This window comes from Pseudophryne corroboree, chromosome 5, assembly GCF_028390025.1.
Source record: "Pseudophryne corroboree isolate aPseCor3 chromosome 5, aPseCor3.hap2, whole genome shotgun sequence".
In the NCBI taxonomy this organism is placed as follows: Eukaryota; Metazoa; Chordata; class Amphibia; order Anura; family Myobatrachidae; genus Pseudophryne; species Pseudophryne corroboree.
In genome coordinates this window covers 488864652-488886614 of record NC_086448.1, presented here as the reverse complement: position 1 = coordinate 488886614, position 21963 = coordinate 488864652, and the positions used below count along the sequence as shown (strand labels likewise).

The window sequence follows — 21963 nt, the reverse complement described above, 5'->3', positions numbered from 1 at the left end:
GAACGTTACCCGTCAACAGCTCCTCCTTCACATTCTCCCGCAACTGGTGGTGCGAGGAAAAGGCTAAGAATTCCGAGCCCACCCGCTGGCGGTGACGCAGGGCAGTCTGGAGCGAGTGCTGACATCTGGTCCGGACTGAAGGACCTGCCAACGATTACTGACATGTCGTCTACTGTCACTGCATATGATTCTCTCACCATTGAAAGAATGGTGGAGGATTATATGAGTGACCGCATCCAAGTAGGCACGTCAGACAGTCCGTACATATACTGGCAGGAAAAAGAGGCAATTTGGAGGCCCTTGCACAAACTGGCTTTCTTCTGCCTAAGTTGCCCTCCCTCCAGTGTGTACTCCGAAAGAGTGTTTAGTGCAGCCGCTCACCTTGTCAGCAATCGGCGCACGAGGTTTCTTCCAGAAACTGTGGAGAAGATGATGTTCATCAAAATGAATTATAATCAATTCCTCCGTGGAGACATTCACCAGCAGCAATTGCCTCCAGAAAGTACACAGGGACCTGAGATGGTGGATTCCAGTGGGGACGAATTAATAATCTGTGAGGAGGGGGATGTACACAGTGAAAGGGGTGAGGAATCGGAGGATGATGATGAGGTGGACATCTTGCCTCTGTAGAGCCAGTTTGTGCAAGGAGAGATTGATTGCTTCTTTTTTTGGTGGGGGCCCAAACCAACCAGTCATTTCAGTCACAGTCATGTGGCAGACCCTGTCGCTGAAATGATGGGTTCGTTAAAGTGTGCATGTCCTGTTTATACAACATAAGGGTGGGTGGGAGGGTCCAAGGACAATTCCATCTTGCACCTCTTTTTTCTTTCATTTTTCTTTGCATCATGTGCTGTTTGGGGACAATTTTTTTGAAGTGCCATCCTGCCTGACACTGCAGTGCCACTCCTAGATGGGCCAGGTGTTTGTGTCGGCCACTTGGGTCGCTTAGCTTAGTCACACAGCGACCTTGGTGCGCCTCTTTTTTTCTTTGCATCATGTGCTGTTTGGGGACAATTTTTTTGAAGTGCCATCCTGCCTGACACTGCAGTGCCACTCCTAGATGGGCTAGGTGTTTGTGTCGGCCACTTGTGTCGCTTAGCTTAGCCATCCAGTGACCTCTGTGCAAATTTTAGGACTAAAAATAATATTGTGAGGTGTGAGGTCACGGTGTTCAGAATAGACTGAAAATGAGTGTAAATTATGGTTATTGAGGTTAATAATACTATGGGATCAAAATGACCCCCAAATTCTATGATTTAAGCTGTTTTTGAGGGTTTTTTGTAAAAAAAAAAAACGAATCCAAAACACACCCGAATCCGACAAAAAATTTTCAGGGAGGTTTTGCCAAAACGCATCCAAATTCAAAACACGGCCGCGGAACCGAATCCAAAACCAAAACACAAAACCCGAAAAATTTTCGGTGCACATCACTAATATATATATATATATATATATATATATATATACCAGCATAAAGAAAACCACAGCACTCGCCACCCCAGTAGTGGGGTGCAGTATCCGCACTCGCCACTGATAGGGTGGGGTGCATGTAGCCCATGGCCACCTACTCAAAAATATAGAAACAAAAAGTACAGCACTCACCAAAATAAGCTCAATTATCCTCACAACATCTCTGGATAAATGAATAAACGATGGGGGTTTAGTTAGTGAATTGGCCAATGCACGAAAGCCTGCATACCGCTCCACTGTACCCCACCTACATGCAGGTCCTACACTATCACCAAATCAACTAAATTAAAACCTGGCAACTGTATCTCATAATATAACTGCAAAAATGCCCACTTGGTGTAAGGTATACCTGCCATGAACTGCATGGCTTTTAAAAGGTACACTAGTCACCTGACACTGGCTAATCATTTACTAAAGGGCAGCTGACACAGGTTTAAGACAATTGGGGTGCATGAACAGAGTCTGTGGCCACAGCTAATGAGTTAACCAGGGGTTAACCCTAAAATATATCAGCATATAGAAAACCACAGCACTCGCCACCCCAGTAGTGGGGTGCAGTATCCGCACTCGCCACTGATAGGGTGGGGTGCATGTAGCCCATGGCCACCTACTCAAAAATATAGAAACAAAAAGTACAGCACTCACCAAAATAAGCTCAATTATCCTCACAACATCTCTGGATAAATGAATAAACGATGGGGGTTTAGTTAGTGAATTGGCCAATGCACGAAAGCCTGCATACCGCTCCACGGTACCCCACCTACATGCAGGTCCTACACTATCACCAAATCAACTAAATTAAAACCTGGCAACTGTATCTCATAATATAACTGCAAAAATGCCCACTTGGTGTAAGGTATACCTGCCATGAACTGCATGGCTTTTAAAAGGTACACTAGTCACCTGACACTGGCTAATCATTTACTAAAGGGCAGCTTACACAGGTTTAAGACAATTGGGGTGCATGAACAGAGTCTGTGGCCACAGCTAATGAGTTAACCAGGGGTTAACCCTAAAATATACCAGCATATAGAAAACCACAGCACTCACCACCCCAGAAGTGGGGTGCAGTATCCGCACTCGCCACTGATAGGGTGGGGTGCATGTACAGTAGCCCATGGCCACCTACTCAAAAATATAGAAACAAAAAGTACAGCACTCACCAAAATAAGCTCAATTATCCTCACAACATCTCTGGATAAATGAATAAACGATGGGGGTTTAGTTAGTGAATTGGCCAATGCACGAAAGCCTGCATACCGCTCCACGGTACCCCACCTACATGCAGGTCCTACACTATCACCAAATCAACTAAATTAAAACCTGGCAACTGTATCTCATAATATAACTGCAAAAATGCCCACTTGGTGTAAGGTATACCTGCCATGAACTGCATGGCTTTTAAAAGGTACACTAGTCACCTGACACTGGCTAATCATTTACTAAAGGGCAGCTGACACAGGTTTAAGACAATTGGGGTGCATGAACAGAGTCTGTGGCCACAGCTAATGAGTTAACCTGGGGTTAACCCTAAAATATACCAGCATATAGAAAACCACAGCACTCGCCACCCCAGTAGTGGGGTGCAGTATCCGCACTCGCCACTGATAGGGTGGGGTGCATGTAGCCCATGGCCACCTACTCAAAAATATAGAAACAAAAAGTACAGCACTCACCAAAATAAGCTCAATTATCCTCACAACATCTCTGGATAAATGAATAAACGATGGGGGTTTAGTTAGTGCATTGGCCAATGCACTAACTAAACCCCCATTGTTTATTCATTTATCCAGAGATGTTGTGAGGATAATTGAGCTTATTTTGGTGAGTGCTGTACTTTTTGTTTCTATATTTTTGAGTAGGTGGCCATGGGCTACATGCACCCCACCCTATCAGTGGCGAGTGCGGATACTGCACCCCACTACTGGGGTGGCGAGTGCTGTGGTTTTCTATATGCTGGTATATTTTAGGGTTAACCCCTGGTTAACTCATTAGCTGTGGCCACAGACTCTGTTCATGCACCCCAATTGTCTTAAACCTGTGTCAGCTGCCCTTTAGTAAATGATTAGCCAGTGTCAGGTAACTAGTGTACCTTTTAAAAGCCATGCAGTTCATGGCAGGTATACCTTACACCAAGTGGGCATTTTTGCAGTTATATTATGAGATACAGTTGCCAGGTTTTAATTTAGTTGATTTGGTGATAGTGTAGGACCTGCATGTAGGTGGGGTACCGTAGAGCGGTATGCAGGCTTTCGTGCATTGGCCAATTCACTAACTAAACCCCCATCGTTTATTCATTTATCCAGAGATGTTGTGAGGATAATTGAGCTTATTTTGGTGAGTGCTGTACTTTTTGTTTCTATATATATATATATATATATATATATATATATATATATAAAGAGAGAGTATACACACATGTATATGCTAGTGGTTACAGACCGGGGTAAAATTCTGCTGCCCTCATCTCGCCCACTCTCTCCCTTACCAGCATTCTCTCCTCTTGCCCTTCACTCTTGTCCCATCACATTTCAACTACTTACACTCCTCTGTTCCCGGTAATTCCAATGTGCAAGATGCATGCATGTGATAGACGGGCATTCGTCATGCACATTAGGTTTGTCACACGCAGCAGAGCATGATCAATATTAGGCTATCACATTTCCTTGAGAGATAGAGAGATAGATAGATAGATAGATAGATAGATAGATAGATAGATAGATAGATAGATAGATAGATAGATAGATAGGGAATTGTGTGTTTCCTTCTATCTATTTCATGCAGAATAATAAAACTATTAGTATTCCATAAATATTTTGCCCCTAGTCTTTAGCCCTTCTTCTCAGTAATTCACCTGAGAATTTTCTATTTACTAATAATAATAACTAAATTCCATTCATATAGAATGTCAGATATAAGTTTTCCCCTATAATTTGAATATGTAAAAGTTCCTTTTTTTCTAAATATTTGTTTTTACAATTTTTTATTCATATTTTATATAAACTCATGGCTTTGCGCTGTATGTTTTTTTTATAAACAATGCACCTTATTCAGAAAATCCACAAATTTAATACTAGAATAACCATTTAGTTGATAGTTGACACATTTATGCATTCATGGGCAATTTATGCCAATGCACCTTTTAGATTAAGTCATTTGTCCTCGTATTTGTTAAACGTCGTGAATATGAGAAATCTGATATGGACTATGGGCCTAATTCAGACCAGATCACATCAGCAAAATTGTTCTATAATGGGCAAAACCATGTGCACTGCAGGGGGAGCAGATATAACATGTGCAGAGAAATTGAGATTTGGGTGGGTTATTTTGTTTCTGTGCAGGGTAAATACTGGGTGCTTTATTTTTACACTGCAATTTAGATTTTAGTATAAACACATCCCACCCAAATCTAACTTTCTCTGCACATGTTGTATTTGCCCCACCTACAGTGCACATGGTATTGCCCATTAGAGAACAAATTTGCTGCTGCGATCAGGTCTGAATTAGGTCCTATAGGTGGCAGATCCTGCAATGTTTGGCCTCAGCAGGGGGAAGTGATAGCATGTTAGAACAATGCAACCACTATGTGAACACAGTAAGGCTCAGCCACTATGTGAACACAGTAAGGTCGAGGATCAGGTTATCTGCTTTCCTGAAGAAGCCCTCAAAGGAGAAACACATAGAGTGCAGAGAGCATTGATCACATATGTGCCGTATAGTATAGTGCTTTCACACGGGCACATATTGGTCTACCAGCAGACCCTCAATCACCACCAGACCTCCAATGGAAGACCGCACAGCACCTCTGAGCTCTCCAGATACTTCAATCATCCACCATTACTGCCGCAAGTTAAATAGGACACATCTGCAACCCCTGCACTACAGGGGCAGTCACCGAGCAGTGTGTGTCCATAGTACACCAGAGGTGCCAAGTATTTTTATGTGTAGAACTGGCAATTACATTATAATTATTTCATTTTGACCAACATTTATTGGGATCCTCGATAACCAGGACTAATACACATGTGTCACACTTTCTGGATGAACATGCTCTATTAAGAGCATACCACTATAATTAGCACTACATCACACATACAGGGAGAGTAAAATGCCTAGGTGTATCCCCTATCTTAGAGAAGTTGGTACATTGGGACCCTTACTGAAACTTTGAAATAGTTAATTATCAAGGACCACATAAATGTATTTACAGCTATTATATCAAAGACCCTCCAGCCCTCAGTACCACATGGGTGTTTTATGTTATGTTGTATGTATGCCGGTATAAGGTGAACATATGTCTTTCTGATAGATAGATAGATAGATAGATAGATAGATAGATAGATAGATAGATAGATAGATAGATAGATAGATAGATAGATAGATATTAACATTATCCTTGTATTTCTAACAGTAGAAGTTATATTTCAATAAACATAGTGTTTTGAATTTTACAGTGATATTTTTATTATATAGATGTGTCCTCATACACCTTTTCCTTTTTGCTTCATTTGGCACAAAATGTTGAGCATAGTTGAGTCAAACCACCATCAGTAGCGATTTGATAGCGTCCCAATTTTTTTTTTTTTTTTTTTGGTGCTAAAGAATTTGGATAAAGTAGCAGATTAAAGTAGTATATTTGAAGAAAAATCACATGGCATTGCTAAGTCACAGATTAAATAGCATGGAAGAGTATGTATACTGTACTGTGGATAGACCAGGGTATACTACAGAATCAAGTAACTGTAGGTTCTGGGGATCTGAGGAACACATAATAACTGAGCTAGGCTAAGACAGGTGATAAGTAATGTAGAACATGGTTAGGACCAGTTAGGCTTGTCTATTGAGCCAGGCTGTGACTGGTAGAATGTCATATTAGGGTAAAATCCAAGATTTAGCACTAGAAGATTCTGTGGCACAGATATCTTGATACATTCTTAACTAAGAAACTGGACTGGAACCAGTGGTGCTGAGAGCTAGACTTAAACCAGTGATAACAGGAACAAGACTGGGACCAGTGGTACTGGGAACTAGACGAAGGCAAAAGGCAATAGGAACTGGACTGGAACTGGAGGCACTGAACACAGGGCTGGTACCAGTGGCACTGAGAACCAGATTGGAGCTGGAGGCACTGAACACCAGTAGCACTGGTAGCACTGAAAAATGGAATGGTACTGGTAGTACTAAATACCAGGCTGGAATGGAAGGTATTAAGAACTGGACTGAAATCAGAGGCACTGAACACATGGCTGAAACTGGTAGCACTGAGAATAGGACTGGAACCAGTAACTGTTGAAAGATATTCAGTGAGTTCACACTGAAAAGTTCACACTGAAAAGCACAGAATACAGGCTCATGGTGCAGACTGTGACAATGCACTGGCTACCAGCCAGCTCTCCGGGACGTTTTCTTATAGGGGCTTCTGGTTATGGATTGGCTGCTGAAGTCAGGTGACCTTGAACTAGGATTGCATTGTTGGTACAGCGGTCCCCTGACTTGACTGTGACTATAGCCAGCATGAGCCAGAGTGTGGGAGCTGCCAGCAACAACAGTATGCAGGCGCTGTCAGAAAGAGATCCCAGAAGCAGCAGTGAATAGAGAATGGCGGGGGTGTGGTACATTAGGTCGACATACAGTACATTAGGTCAACCACTGAAAGTCGACGTGGTCATTAGGTCGACATATACTAGGTCAACATGGAAAAAGGTCAACATGAAATTTTTTTCACTGTTTTTGGTGTCGTTCTGTTCTAAAAGTGACGGGGAACCCCAATTAGTGCTCTGCGTACCCTTACATGGCTCGCTTTGCTCGCCATGCTTCGGGCAAGGTGCCTTGCTCAGCTACCGCTGCGCTCGGCCCAGGTTAGCATTCCCAATTATAGTCCATGTGGATTGTTAAGTATGAAAAAAGGTCAAAAAAGGGAATTTTTTAAAAAAACCTCATGTCGACCTTTTTGCATGTCGACCTAGTACAAGTTGATCTAATGACCATGTCAACCTAGTGACCATGTCAACGTAGTGCATGTCGACCTTCAGTGGTCAACCCAATGTATGTCAACCTAATGCTTGTTGACCTAATAACCGCTATCCAATGGTGGACCTCGGGATGTACACAAAAGCAGTCACAGTTCCCAGAGTGGTAAGTATCAAGTTCTGTGATGGAGGTCTTTGTACAGGGCTATGACAACTAGCTGCAGATACTAGTACAAAGTCCCTGGAATGGTAAGCTGTTAATTGGCTGCTGCATGAGAAACTGCTACTGTTTACACCAGGAGATGGCCCCCTAAACCAATCTCCCAACATATGGTGGAGATTGTGAGCATTGGACTTATTTATTTTGTTGTTGGAAAAAGATGGTTAGAGTGTAAAATCCATGGTGGTGTTGTAATCAGATTTTTTTAGATAAGCCAGACACTGCTCCACACTTGCACCAAGCGATAACATGAAAGACATAGTTATGGCCTTACTACAGCAGCTTGCAGAAAGTGATGAAGTACAGTATCACCAGAATCTGTTTGGTCAGGAGGCGGCATGTGTTTCCGCCAGGTGAAGGTGGTAACTGCCGTCAGGGCAGTTTGTCAGGCTAGAGGTACTGTATGTGGATACCAAGGAATTTTGTTTTGGTTTATTGTGGAGCACAATAGCACTTGATACAAAACAAGAACAACATCCAATAGTAGTACTGTAAATGTGTAGCAAGATGTTTATAAGAAACAAAATCTACTTACAAACTTCTTATCCTTAGTTTCTGAAGAAGACATCATGTCCCCCCCAGCAGTCTGCAACCACAGTGGGTTCTGAAAGATAAAAGACATTCACATTAAATTTGGAGCCCATCACCTAAGAATGTTTCACATCATTATTGATGGCAACACCATTGGCACAACCACTAAGTCAGATATCTGAGATAATCCAGAGCCCAGAACAAATGTTTTAGACCAGCTGATCCCAGCACCAAGGACAGCAGCTGGATTGCTTGCAAAGGCATGTGCAAGAAATTCCTTGCCAAACAAAAAATACACAGTGAATTTACCGCAACATTAGCCATCTCACTAAGGAAATTATATGGGTGGCCAAGACTATCACAATCAGAAGTTTCACCATGCCTACATTCATTTACTTGAATCAAACACAACAAACCAACATACTGTCATTAGGATCATGGAATCCCAAAATGCTGTTTGCAGGGACTTAAATACCACCATTGGGCAGTTAGCACCCAACTGATTGGCCACATACCTGACCCAAATATGAGCATGTCAGGCGCATCACAAGCCATGGTACCCCAGGAGCCGTTGCCCGCTATTGCACACAGATCAGGACGTATACCATTTGCTAAGTTTGCAGACAGTAATGAGGACATTGATGAACATTCACAAGTTTTTGAAAGGACTTGCAAATTACATGATTTACCCAAGTCAGAGGTAGTGAGACACCTTGTGCCCAATCGGCATGGAGAGGGCTTGAAGGCCTATCGAGGAGTGGCCACTGAGGACTGTGGAAAATATGATGAAGTTGCAAAGACCCTCCTCCAGCGATTCTTCATCACTCCAAAGTCTTACAGGAAAAAGTTCCGGGACTTGCCCAAGAACCCTAACAGCACCCATAAGCAGTTTGCCACCCAGCTGTGGCAGTACGTGGTGAAGTGGGTGAAGGATTCTGAACACTACGTGGGACGCACTGATTGCCCTGATCTGTAGGGAGCAGTTCTATCGCAGCTGCACCCCAGAAGTTAAGGAGTGGGTGCTAGACAGGGAGCCACCTAGCTTAAAGATGGCTGCCCAGCTAGCAGATAAGTATATTGCAATTCGGCCGCATGGGCAGAAACGCCCAAGCAGCAGCCAGCCCCAAAAGACTGTAAACCAGCGTGGCACCCCTCTTTTGCTCATCACCCTCCAAAGCAAGCATCTTCCAACCCGGGTGCTTTTCGCCAGCAACCGCCCCGCAGTGCCCCTACCAGTAATCAGAGGACATTTGAGGATGAACTGGCCTGCATCCCAAGCACCCCAGACTCGTGCCCCAAATCCGAGTTCTGGAGCTTGGCTTACTTGTTTGTTTGCTTTATAGATGAGCCTACAGAGACTGTTCCTTCTCCAGTCGGTTCAATGGAGTGTGATGAGAAACAGGTGCACTCTGCAGAGTCACCTGCTTGGCAAAATGGCCTCTACACAATATGTGGAGGCACCTGCAGCCAGTCCACCTGGGGCTACTGCAGTGGGAAGGCCTAAGAGACTCTGGGGCCTATATCACTGTGGTGAGCCCCCACCTTATCAATCTTGCTGCAGTATTGCAGGGTCGCGCTGGCAGATGGAATGGAGAAAGAGGTTCCCATGGCAAGAGTCTACCTGGACTTGGGACCTGTAACAGCGTTGCGAGAAGTTGCCGTCATGGATGGTCTCCAAACTGATGTGGTCCTAGGAAATGATCTGGGTGGTGGGATCGTCACCACTTTTGCTGGCGCCATTTCCCTGAGTCAAGTTCCACAACCACCATTGACATCAGCTACTCCAGCAAAGCACAGCCTAGAGGAAAAGACTACAGCTGCTAGACAACTGCCAGCACAGCCAACCACAGCCTCAACCGGCCCAGAGGAAAAGATTACAGTGGCTAGATCAGCACATTGACCCAGCATGCCTTTTGCCTCTGGTATGCCTACATCCCCTAGCAACGCAGAGGATGGTGGTTCCAGCTCGTTTGATCCTGTGGGGGTGCCCAATGATGCTCCTGACCCAAGTGGTTTGCCAAATCTGGTGGTGAGTATGAGAAACCACAATAACCTTTCCATGACTGACCCCTACCAGACTGACCCTAATAGTCCCCACCTAGATCCCCCAGAAGAGTGTCATAATTTAGGAGATATTGAGGGCCACAGACAGGAGTTTAGGCAGGCTCAACTCTCTGACCCATCCCTGAAAGGCATGAGGTGCCATGCTGGCAGTGGCCTTGAAAGGGTTGGGGTAGAAAGTTTGACCTGGTGGGTAGGGTTAAGGTACAGTGTAGCCAGCAACGGGGGAGGGGATAGACCAGATAGGAAACATGTCCAACTGGTCCCCCAGGGATCTTTCCTGCGCAACCAGTGTTGGTTGCCAGAGAAACCCTTTTGGACAGTCACCCGGAGATAGTCCGTACCCTGAAGTGCCTGAAACGGAGCTTACCCTGGTCTGGAATGTCGGATGATGCCCAGACAAACTGTAAGGCTGGTGCCATGCTTTAGCAGCTGGGGCACTCCAGTGTTTATGTTGTCTCTGGATCTCTGCCCATAGGAGAACGCTTACAGCAAGTTGCTGTGGACATAGCAGGTCCCCTGCCTGTGCGCAGTAGATAGGGGAAGACACGCAGCCTCTCTGTAGTGGATGCCACACAGGATCCAGAGGCTGGTGGTCTAGGCACCATCAGTGTGGTACAGGCAGCAGACAAGGAGATAAGAGCAGACCTAGGAGACAGGGTAGGTTTCCCGAGTCATAGGTCAACAGAGGATTGGAGGGAAGGTCTGACAGTTAAGACAGACAGTTGCCATATAGGAATGACAGAGGTGCAGTGCCTGGGGCACAGTGTGGGAGGAGACAGGGGTAGGCCCAAACCAGAGGAGGTAGAGGCGACCAGAGGCTGTCCCCAGACCACAAATACCCACACAGGTACTGACCTTAGAACCTGTAAGGCCCTACGGACATGTTGTCACTGACTGTAGTTCTGTTGTGAAACCCCTCGCAGAGAAGACTAGGAAGGGTATTCCCAAGCCAGTGGACTTTGTATCCGCTTGTGAATTGGCATTCCTGTTATTGGAGGAGGCTCTGGTACCTGCTCCAGTTCTGATGGTGCCTATTTTTGACCAGGACATTGTAGTATGAACTACTGCACCACTGCATGGACTGGAAGCAGTACCATGCCAGGAGGATCCATATGGACAGGTGCACCCTGTGGACTGTTTGAGCAGAACACTGCTATGGTGGGAGGTGGGGTATGCCAGAATTGGGACACCTTGGGTGGCACTTGTGTGTGCATTGGACCAGTTTTTACTTTGTTTGTGTAACTGGCCTCCACAGTGGTGACTTACCACCCACCCGTCAGGTGGTTGCAACCTACCTTGGGGAAATCAGACAGACTTTTGTGGTGGAGCCTTGAATTTGGACTTCATGTGGACTATTTGAACATTGTCTACCCATGAAGAAAGGCCCACCACAATATAGATGGACTGTCTAGGGTGAAGCCTAACCCCACCAGGTAGCATCACCTTCACCCCAAGAGACTGCAGGATCAAGAGCCAAATCATTGGGACATAACTCGCTGGTTTTCCCACTTGAATTGGGGGGAAGGAGTATGTCCATAGACCCTGGGGTCCACATGATTAATGGTGGCTGCAGCACTGAAGGGGTTAACTCTTAGGTGCCCGGCGCCATGATGAGGACAATAGGTGCTTGGTGACACTGTTAAATGTACGTACGACGTCAAGCGCGGACTGTTTAAAAATATGTTTAATGATGTGTTTTAACATGTCATATGTAGTGCTCTGTGCACAGTTGTAGGATTGCATGTTTAAATGTATTTTTTAAGGGAAAAATGCACTTACTATATGTGACTGAGTAAGACTCCCCTACCATCTGTGACTAGGAAATGGAATGCTAATTGCCCTTTCCTAGCAGATCGGGTGAATGACAAAACCTTTTTGATGTTGGACAGTGCCCGGCAGGTAAATGCTGGGAGTGTGAATATGTAAAGTGGTATGGATCTTTATGGGTTTGGACCTATTTATTTACGTAACTGGTTTGATTGATATATGAATCCTGAATGGTATATGCAGGAAACGGATGTGGAACATTTGTTTGGGAAATCAAATGCAAACCGTATTTTGAAACTATGTGATAAATGTATCAATGGCGAAGTGTAAACTCCCAGGTGGTAAGGAATGGAGTTTAAATAACCCCAAACTTTGTGTGTGACAGGAAGGAGGAAATTGCTTCATGCACTTATATCCTTTTAAAATGTAATTTATTTATACTGTATTTTGTAAGATTCCTGATTGTAAGAAAGGACTCAGGGGGGGAGGGGGGAAGAACTACCCCACTGAAATGCATTGCATTGTGGTTTTACTGTATAAAAAGAGGAGGCCTGTTAGCTTCAGGGTGTATTATACCGTTTTCATTCTGCTGTAAACATCTTCCTGTATTGCCGAGTTCTTTTCAGAACTTTTTTTGTGCAAATAAAGATCTTCTGACTCAAGACGACAGCTTCATTTTGTGACCTGCAGGGATAGGCGAGACCTAGCTCCATTTTCCGGTTGTCCAGGGTACACCCAGTGTCTCCAAACTCTGCCTCCAGCCAGCTACCGGGTAGAGGCCTAGTCAAGCGACTAGTGGGGATTCGTCAACATCACATAGGTGTGGTAAGACAGCATGTCGACGCATACAGATGAGAACCATGGTTCAAGATGCCACGACAAGGTAGGAGTCTGGTGGTGGCAGCATAGTACCCACCCACTGTGCAGTGGGTGGAGTTAGTAACAGGCGGTTACTGATGTTAAGCCGGAATCCCGTAATTGGCCAGGTCCCGTGTGACCTAAAAAAATTCTGTGACTGGGGACGGGACGTGAAGCGGTGAGGGCTCTCGTACGGGACCGTCCGGTCACATTGGTTATGATGGAAAGGTGCTAGAACATTGAGTATACCACGTGAGCAGACCCTAAAATATGTGGAAGATTCTAAGTCCACTAAAAATAATAACATCACCCCATGGATTACACAATACACAGCCAAAAGCCCATTCCTGACTAAGAAAGTGAAATAAGGGCAGCCTATGGGCTATAGTGATAGTGAGCTCAAGCTACTTGAGAATTCGAGATTACTACCCAGTTTTACTAGAGGTAGGTATTTTAAAGATCGTTTAGTGAAACTAGATATTGCAGGATTAGGTAGCAAAAAAACTCAACATTTCCAAAGTAGAATAAATGGTCGTTACAAACGCCTGGGGTGCGTTGCCTGTAGGGCACTGCTGGCAGGTAGCACTTTTAGACACCCACATACAGGCAAAAGATTCACAATTAGACATACAGTCACTTGCAGCACTCTGGGCCTAATTCAGAGTTGCAAATTTGTTAGCAGTTGGGCAAAACCATGGGGTAATTCTGAGTTGATCGCAGCAGCAAGTTTGTTAGCAATTGGGCAAAACCATGTGCACTGCAGGGGGGGCAGATATAACTTGTGCAGAGAGAGTTAGATTTGGGTGGGTTATATTGTTTCTGTGCAGGGTAAATACTGGCTACTTTATTTTTACACTGCAATTTAGATTTCAGTTTGAACGCTCCCCACCCAAATCTAACTCTCTCTGCACATGTTATGTATGTCCCCCCTGCAGTGCACATGGTTTTGCCCAACTGCTAACAAATTTGCTGCTACGATCAACTCAGAATTAGGCCCACGTGCACTGCAGGGGGGGGCAGATATAACATGTGCAGAGAGAGTTAGATTTGGGCGTGGTGTGTTCAAACTGAAATCTAAATTGCAGTGTGAAAATAAAGCAAACAGTGTTTACCCTGCACAGAAACAAAATAACCCACCCAAATCTTACTCTTTCTGCAAATGTTATATCTGCCACACCTGCAGGGCACGTGGTTTTGCCCAACTGCTAACAAATTTGCTGCTGCGATCAACTCTGAATTACCCCTATTGTCATGCCTTCAGCATTTGCTTTGTGTAGATCTGATTACTTTTACTACAGAAAGTTGTATTATTGCCCCATCTGGTGGTCAGTCCCATCAATTAATTTGACCCTCATAGCCTCTTGTAGCCAGTCTTGCAATGCATTCTGGGATGAAGAAGCTGGGATCAGCCTTTCTACTTCCCTCATGGTCCCAGACAGTCATGCTTTACATGGGTCCAACTCTCATATAGCATTCGATGGTGAGTTTGTATATTAAATGTCTCATCTCAACCTGTTTAGCCAGTGAGTAATGTTAGCTGCACTGTAGTTTATACTTGCACATGTAATCACATGTTTGCACAGCCCATGTTATATGTACTTGTGTATATCCATTTTGCTTTTCACATGCATATCATAATTGCATATTCTTGTTTCATTAACAGTTTTACCTCATTATCACACATCATCATATCGTATTGTACATCAAATCAACGCATCATATCTGTGATCCCTTTACTGAATAATAAAACACCGTTCTACAAACACCTCTTCTGAACAGATTATTGAAAAGTAAAGGTGGTTATACTGTAGGCTTCAAATTTGCCAGAAAGGGCTTAGTGAGAGGCTGAACAGTAAAACATCGAATGCTACAAGCAGATGGACTCTCTTACACTGACTCCGTCAGTAAATCATTGCCTGTCAGCAGTGGGGACATATACTGACTTACAGAGCCGTTACACTGCCAGCCACAGCTATCTGCATATGACAGCCACACAGTTTCTATACAGTCTACCAACTATGGCAGCTCAGCAATAGGAGTACCGCCATTTGACTACACAGAAACCTGTACAAGTCAGTGCAGCCACGCTTATAAGGCAACACAACAGTCTCTTCACAGTCAAGCAGCTTCATAACAGTTCAAAGATACTGACTCCTCAGAGATCTGCGACACAGTCTGAACAGTTACTTGCAGTCAGCATTACAGCAGTCTCTACACAATCAAACATCTCTACCAGATCACCATGTCACAGAAAACGATATCCTCATACAAAACAAGGTCCCAAGTCTCTGGTTCCTCCAAATCCTTGTCTGTCAGTAATGCAGTCATCATGGCACGTGCAAAAGCGGAAGCCGCAAAAGTAAGGGCTAACTTTGCCGAGCAGGAGATGCAATTAAAAATCGAGAGCAAACGCTTAGAAGCAATCGGCGAGAAGCTCACTGCAGAGAAGGAGGCAGCGGCTGCCATAGCTGAAGCAGAAATCTTGGAGACTGCAGAACTCCCTGATATAAGAAGAACCAATGTACTTGACACAGAGAATGGATCTCAGGATTCACTGCAACGCACATCAGAATACGTACGTCAAGTCTCAAAAAGGAGTAGCAACCCTCCATCTTTACAAGGTACGCATTCAGACTTCATGCAAACAAATCAAGTACACTCTACAGCGCCACCACCAGTGGACAACAGACCACACATTTGCAAGCAAGAGAATCCTAGACACTGTGAACCTATGAGGGACAACTCTTCCCCACCTCAGATGTCTGAATCTGCAAACTCCAAGAAAGACACAGCCTACTTCACACAGAAGCGGTGTGATACCAACCGTCGGGAACCAGACAACACTAACAGGTATGACTACACACCATATACCTACCGTGTTAATGTACCGACATCTCCAAGAGCCAATCAGGACACATTAGACTTTGCTAAATTTCTCACCCGCCGTGAATTAGTCACGATTAGTATTTCAAAGTTCAATGATCGCCCTGAGAACTTCAGAGCCTGGCAGTCCTCTTTTCAAAATGCTATCAGAGGAATAGACCTTTCACATAGTGAAGAGATAGACCTCTTAATTAAATGGCTTGGGAATGAATCTGCAGAACATGCTAGAAGGATAAGAGTGATTAACATTAACCACCCTGAGAATGGACTTAGGATGATCTGGGATAGACTTAATGAGTGCTATGGCTCACCAGAGATAATAGAGAGTGCTCTGTTCAAAAGAATAGACGATTTCCCCAGGTTACCCAACAAAGGCTATCAGAGACTCAGAGAACTAAGTGACTTACTAAAAGAACTTCAAGTAGCTAAATGTGAGGGAGATTTACCAGGACTTGCCTTCCTTGACACAGCCAGAGGCGTTAACCCTATAGTGCAGAAACTACCGTATAATCTGCAGGAACAATGGATCAACCATGGCTCCAAATATAAGCGGCAGAACAAAGTGCAATTTCCACCATTCTCAGTTTTCGTGGACTTTGTACACCAGCAAGCTATGACCAGGAATGATCCTAGTTTTGCCTTTACCTTGACAAATACTGCACCTATGGTACCTAACCCCCGCAAAACATCAGTTGCAGTTCACAAGACTAATGTGCATTATTCAGATTCTTTCCGCAGGTCTACCAGCTTTAATCGCCAAGAGACCACAGACAAAGATCCAGCCAAGCAATGTCCTCTGCATCACAAACCGCATCCTCTCCTGAAATGCAGAACCTTCAGAGAAAAGTCCCTGGAGAACCGCAAAGCCTTCTTAAAGGAGAATAGGATCTGCTACAAGTGCTGTTCCTCCACATCACACCTCGCCAAGGACTGCAAGGTTAGTGCTAACTGCACAGAATGCCACAGCACAGACCACAATACCGCTCTACACCCTGGTCCTCCCCCATGGGCTTTGCAACACAGTTATACCGATACAGAGCATGGTGGGGAGCACAGTGTAGAACAAAAAGACACTGTTGCAGTCACACCAGAAATAACTTCACAATGTACCGAAGTCTGCAAAGATGCCATTAGCGGTAGATCCTGCTCCAAAATATGTTTAGTCAAAGTTTACCCCAAAGGCCATCCAGACAAAGCCGTTAAACTTTATGCAATCCTAGATGACCAAAGTAACAGGTCTCTAGCCAGATCAATCTTCTTTGAGACCTTTAATGTTAAAGGACCCAGCACTCCTTACTCCTTAAGATCCTGCGCAGGGAGTTTTGAGACAACAGGAAGGAGAGCAACTGGCTATCAAATTGAGTCCTTGGATGGGAAGACATGTCTCTCTTTACCAACTATCACAGAGTGTGACGAGATTCCAGACAATAGGAGTGAGATTCCTACACCAGATGTAGCTAAACACCATACACATTTGAAACGCATAGCACATCTGATACCAGAACTGGATCCACATGCCCAAATAAATCTACTCATTGGGAGGGATATCCTACAAGTCCACAAAGCCAGAAGTCAGATTAATGGTCCACATAACGCACCTTACGCTCAAAGACTGGATCTGGGATGGGTAATAATAGGAGAAGTATGTCTTGGAGATGTGCATAAACCAGATTCTGTCAACAGCATGCTTACCTGTACTTTAGAAAATGGACGCCCTTCTCTATTCCAGCCATGTCATAACCATTTCCTCATAAAGGAATTACCACACTGTACCTTCATAGACTCAACTAATGACAACCATATCTGTGACAACTATCAAGATCATCTGGGACACGCAGTCTTCCAGAGAACAAAGAAGGATGACCAGGTGGCAATGTCCATAGAGGACAAACTATTCTTGGAAATAATGGAGAAAGGACTAGTCAAGGATGATGCCAACAGCTGGGTTGCTCCTCTACCCTTTAGAACACCCAGACAACGCCTTCCTAATGACAGAGAACAAGTACTCAAACGCTTCTCTTCACTTAAACACAACTTTCACAGGAAACCAGAGATGAAAGATCATTTCTTCTCCTTTATGGCTAAAATATTTGAGAATGGTCACGCCGAGATAGCTCCCATTCTTAAAGACACAGAAGAATGCTGGTACCTGCCAATGTTCGGAGTATATCACCCGAAGAAACCAGGTCAGATAAGAGTGGTGTTCGATTCCAGTGCCCAGTTTGAAGGTGTTTCTTTAAATGACGTACTCCTGACAGGACCAGACCTCAACAACAAACTCCTAGGGGTACTCATCCGTTTCCGAAAAGACTCTATTGCCTTCACAGCTGACATTCAACAAATGTTTCATTGCTTTCTTGTGAGAGAAAAAGACAGGAATTTCCTAAGATTCTTCTGGTTCAGAGACAATGACCCCTCAAAAGACATCATGGAGTATCGCATGAAGGTACACATCTTTGGTAACAGCCCTTCACCTGCAGTTGCCATCTATGGACTCAGACGTTCAGCTCAAGAGGGTGAGCTAGAGTATGGTTCTGATGTTAGACAACTTGTAGATAAAGACTTCTACGTAGATGACTGCCTAAAATCTATGCCAACAGCCGAGACAGCAATCAGCCTCCTCAAAAGAGCTCAGGAAATGCTTGCTTGTTCAAACCTGAGGCTTCACAAAATAGCTTCCAACAGCAAAGTAGTGATGGAAGCCTTCCCTTCCCAAGATCATACCAGCGATTTAAGAGACTTGGATTTAGGAACCGATTCCCCACCAGCTCAACGTAGCCTTGGACTCTTGTGGGACTTAAAATCTGACACCTTTACCTTCCAAGTAAACAGCGAAGAAAGACCCTTCACTCGCAGAGGTGTTCTCTCTACTCTAAACAGCTTGTACGACCCCTTAGGATTTGCAGCTCCTGTCACTATCCAAGGTAAAGCTTTGCTCAGAGACCTAACCTGTGAGTCAATTGACTGGGATGCCCCACTGCCTCCCCAGAAAAGAAACTTGTGGCAAGAGTGGAAAGATTCTCTATCTACCTTAACCAACCTCCGCATTACACGTCCATATGCCCCCGTGCATTCTACAGCAGTACAAAACCAGAGACTATGTGTATTCTCTGATGCCTCAACCCAAGCAATTGCTGCAGTTGCATATCTTAAGACCATGGACATCAAGGGACAATGTCATATTGGATTTGTCATGGGCAAAGCAAAGTTAGCTCCACGTACAGAACACACAGTGCCCAGACTTGAACTTTGTGCTGCAGTACTAGCTGTAGAATTAGCTGAGCTCATTTCATCTGAGTTACCAATTGGACTCTCTGAAGCAGATTTCTACACAGACAGTAAGGTAGTATTAGGCTACATATGCAACGAGACCAGACGGTTCCATGTTTATGTCAGCAATCGTGTGCTAAGAATCAGAAGATCCACCAATCCAAAACAGTGGCACTATGTATCTACTGCTCACAATCCAGCAGATCACGCTACAAGAGCTGTCCCAGCCAGTATCCTCAAAGACACTACATGGCTCAGAGGACCTGAATTCCTGTACAAGGCAGATTCGAACAATCCTGAAAGTAGCATATTCAAGCTAGTAGACGCAGACTCAGATGTTGAAATTCGTCCACAAATAACTACAATCCATACCGTAACTTCAGATTGTCAACTTCAGCCTCACAGATTCCAAAGATTTTCAACTTGGAAATCACTTGTCAGAGCCATTACCTGCTTAACTCACATAGTCCATTCATTTAAACGCAACGCATCTGTAAGTGTGAATGGATGTAAAGGTTGGCATCACTGTCAAAATGTTTACGCACCAGAAGAAACACAACGATCCAAGAACCTTATCATCCGTGTTGTGCAGCACCAAATCTTTTCCGGAGAGATCGACTGCATTAACAGTGGAAATCCTATTCCCAAAGACAGCACCTTAAAAAAGCTAGACCCTTTTCTTGATGAAAATCATTTATTGAGAGTAGGAGGCCGTCTTCAAGAAGCAAACTTGGAGACAAATGAGAAAAATCCTTTAATCATTCCTGGGAGTCACCACATAGCTTCTTTAATTGTGCAACACTATCACAACGAAGTCAAACACCAAGGACGATTGTTTACCGAAGGAGCTCTACGATCAGCTGGGTTCTGGATTATTGGAGCGAAAAGGTGTGTAAGCAGCACAATCTTCAAATGTATCATTTGCCGTAGACTTCGTGGTACTGCCCAAACTCAGAAGATGGCTAATCTTCCAACAGACAGACTTAGTACAGACCCTCCTTTCTCCAATGTTGGTCTTGATGTATTTGGTCCATGGACTGTCATCACACGACATACTAGAGGTGCGAATGCGAACAGCAAGCGCTGGGCGGTTGTATTCACTTGTATGAGCATCAGAGCTGTTCACATCGAAGTTATAGAATCAATGGACACTTCAAGCTTCATCAATGCCTTTAGACGCTTCATTGCTATCCGTGGCCCAGTAAAACACATCCGGTCCGACAGAGGTACCAACTTCATTGGAGCAGCCAAAGAATTACAAATTAATTCGAACATTGACACTAAAAGCATAGAGAGATATCTCAGTGAGCAAGGTTGTACATGGACCTTCAACCCGCCTCATTCTTCTCATATGGGAGGTGCCTGGGAAAGGATGATCGGCATGATACGCAGAATCCTTGATTCCATATTCTTGCAAGTGGGAACTGCAAGACTTACTCACGAGAGCTTAACAACCTTCATGGCTGAAGTCTCAGCTATTGTCAACGGAAGACCATTGACTTCAGTGTCTAATGACCCAGAAGACCCACTTCTACTTACTCCGGCCACTCTTCTTACACAGAAGACCGGGATTACCTATGCTCCTCCTGGAGAATTCAATACCAAAGACCTGTTCAAACGTCAATGGAGACAAGTTCAAAGCCTTGCAAACACCTTTTGGGACAGATGGAAAAGACAATACCTTTCTACCCTGCAGTCAAGGAGCAAGTGGCAAGTTGCCAAACCCAACTTAAAACCAGGTGACATTGTGCTCGTCAGAGATTGCCAGTCACAACGCAACGAATGGCCTTTAAGTCTTGTCACCAAGACGTTCCCAAGCAAGGATGGGAAGGTTCGTAAGGTTGAGGTCAAGATCTGTAAGCGAGGAGAGACTAAGTTGTTCCTCAGACCAGTGACTGAACTATTCTTAGTGTTATCTGTTTAGAGTTTAAAATATGGTACCAGTGATACCAGACGGGGAGTGTCATGCCTTCAGCATTTGCTTTGTGTAGATCTGATTACTTTTACTACAGAAAGTTGTATTATTGCCCCATCTGGTGGTCAGTCCCATCAATTAATTTGACCCTCATAGCTTCTTGTAGCCAGTCTTGCAATGCATTCTGGGATGAAGAAGCTGGGATCAGCCTTTCTACTTCCCTCATGGTCCCAGACAGTCATGCTTTACATGGGTCCAACTCTCATATAGCATTCGATGGTGAGTTTGTATATTAAATGTCTCATCTCAACCTGTTTAGCCAGTGAGTAATGTTAGCTGCACTGTAGTTTATACTTGCACATGTAATCACATGTTTGCACAGCCCATGTTATATGTACTTGTGTATATCCATTTTGCTTTTCACATGCATATCATAATTGCATATTCTTGTTTCATTAACAGTTTTACCTCATTATCACACATCATCATATCGTATTGTACATCAAATCAACGCATCATATCTGTGATCCCTTTACTGAATAATAAAACACCGTTCTACAAACACCTCTTCTGAACAGATTATTGAAAAGTAAAGGTGGTTATACTGTAGGCTTCAAATTTGCCAGAAAGGGCTTAGTGAGAGGCTGAACACCTATGTTTGTTGTATATATGCTAACCTGCCCATGTGGGTTAGCATATATAGGGAAAACACAAAGACAATTTAAGGAGCGAATGGCTCAGCACAGCACAGCTATCAGACATGCATTGGAATCTGGTCACAGGGACCAACCGGTTGCCAGACACTGTGTCCAAGCAAAACACAGTATAGCTAGCATCCGTGCCATTATAATCGATCACATTCCTTTTAACAACTTAACTGATGATTTATTGCACCAAACCCCCCCCCCACCCTCCACCCCCCACCCCCCAGCTTTAATCCATTTCTGCCTATGGGGCGTGGGAGACAGCACAGAAGCTGCTCATATAAGTGTCCTCTGTGATTAAAAAATATGTAT

The 21963-nt window shown here is 44.2% G+C and overlaps 2 long non-coding RNA genes across 2 annotated transcripts; both read left to right on the top strand.

Moving 5' to 3' along the window:
• The first annotated feature begins 14289 nt into the window (after nt 1–14289).
• On the top strand, nt 14290–14644 carry LOC134929153 (uncharacterized). Its single transcript, XR_010178332.1, has 2 exons — nt 14290–14359; nt 14543–14644. It is a non-coding gene; the product is annotated as an uncharacterized LOC134929153 (long non-coding RNA).
• A 6512-nt stretch (nt 14645–21156) lies between these two features.
• LOC134929152 (uncharacterized) lies at nt 21157–21511 on the top strand. The gene is made up of 2 exons (XR_010178331.1): nt 21157–21226; nt 21410–21511. It is a non-coding gene; the product is annotated as an uncharacterized LOC134929152 (long non-coding RNA).
• The last annotated feature ends 452 nt before the right edge of the window (nt 21512–21963 follow it).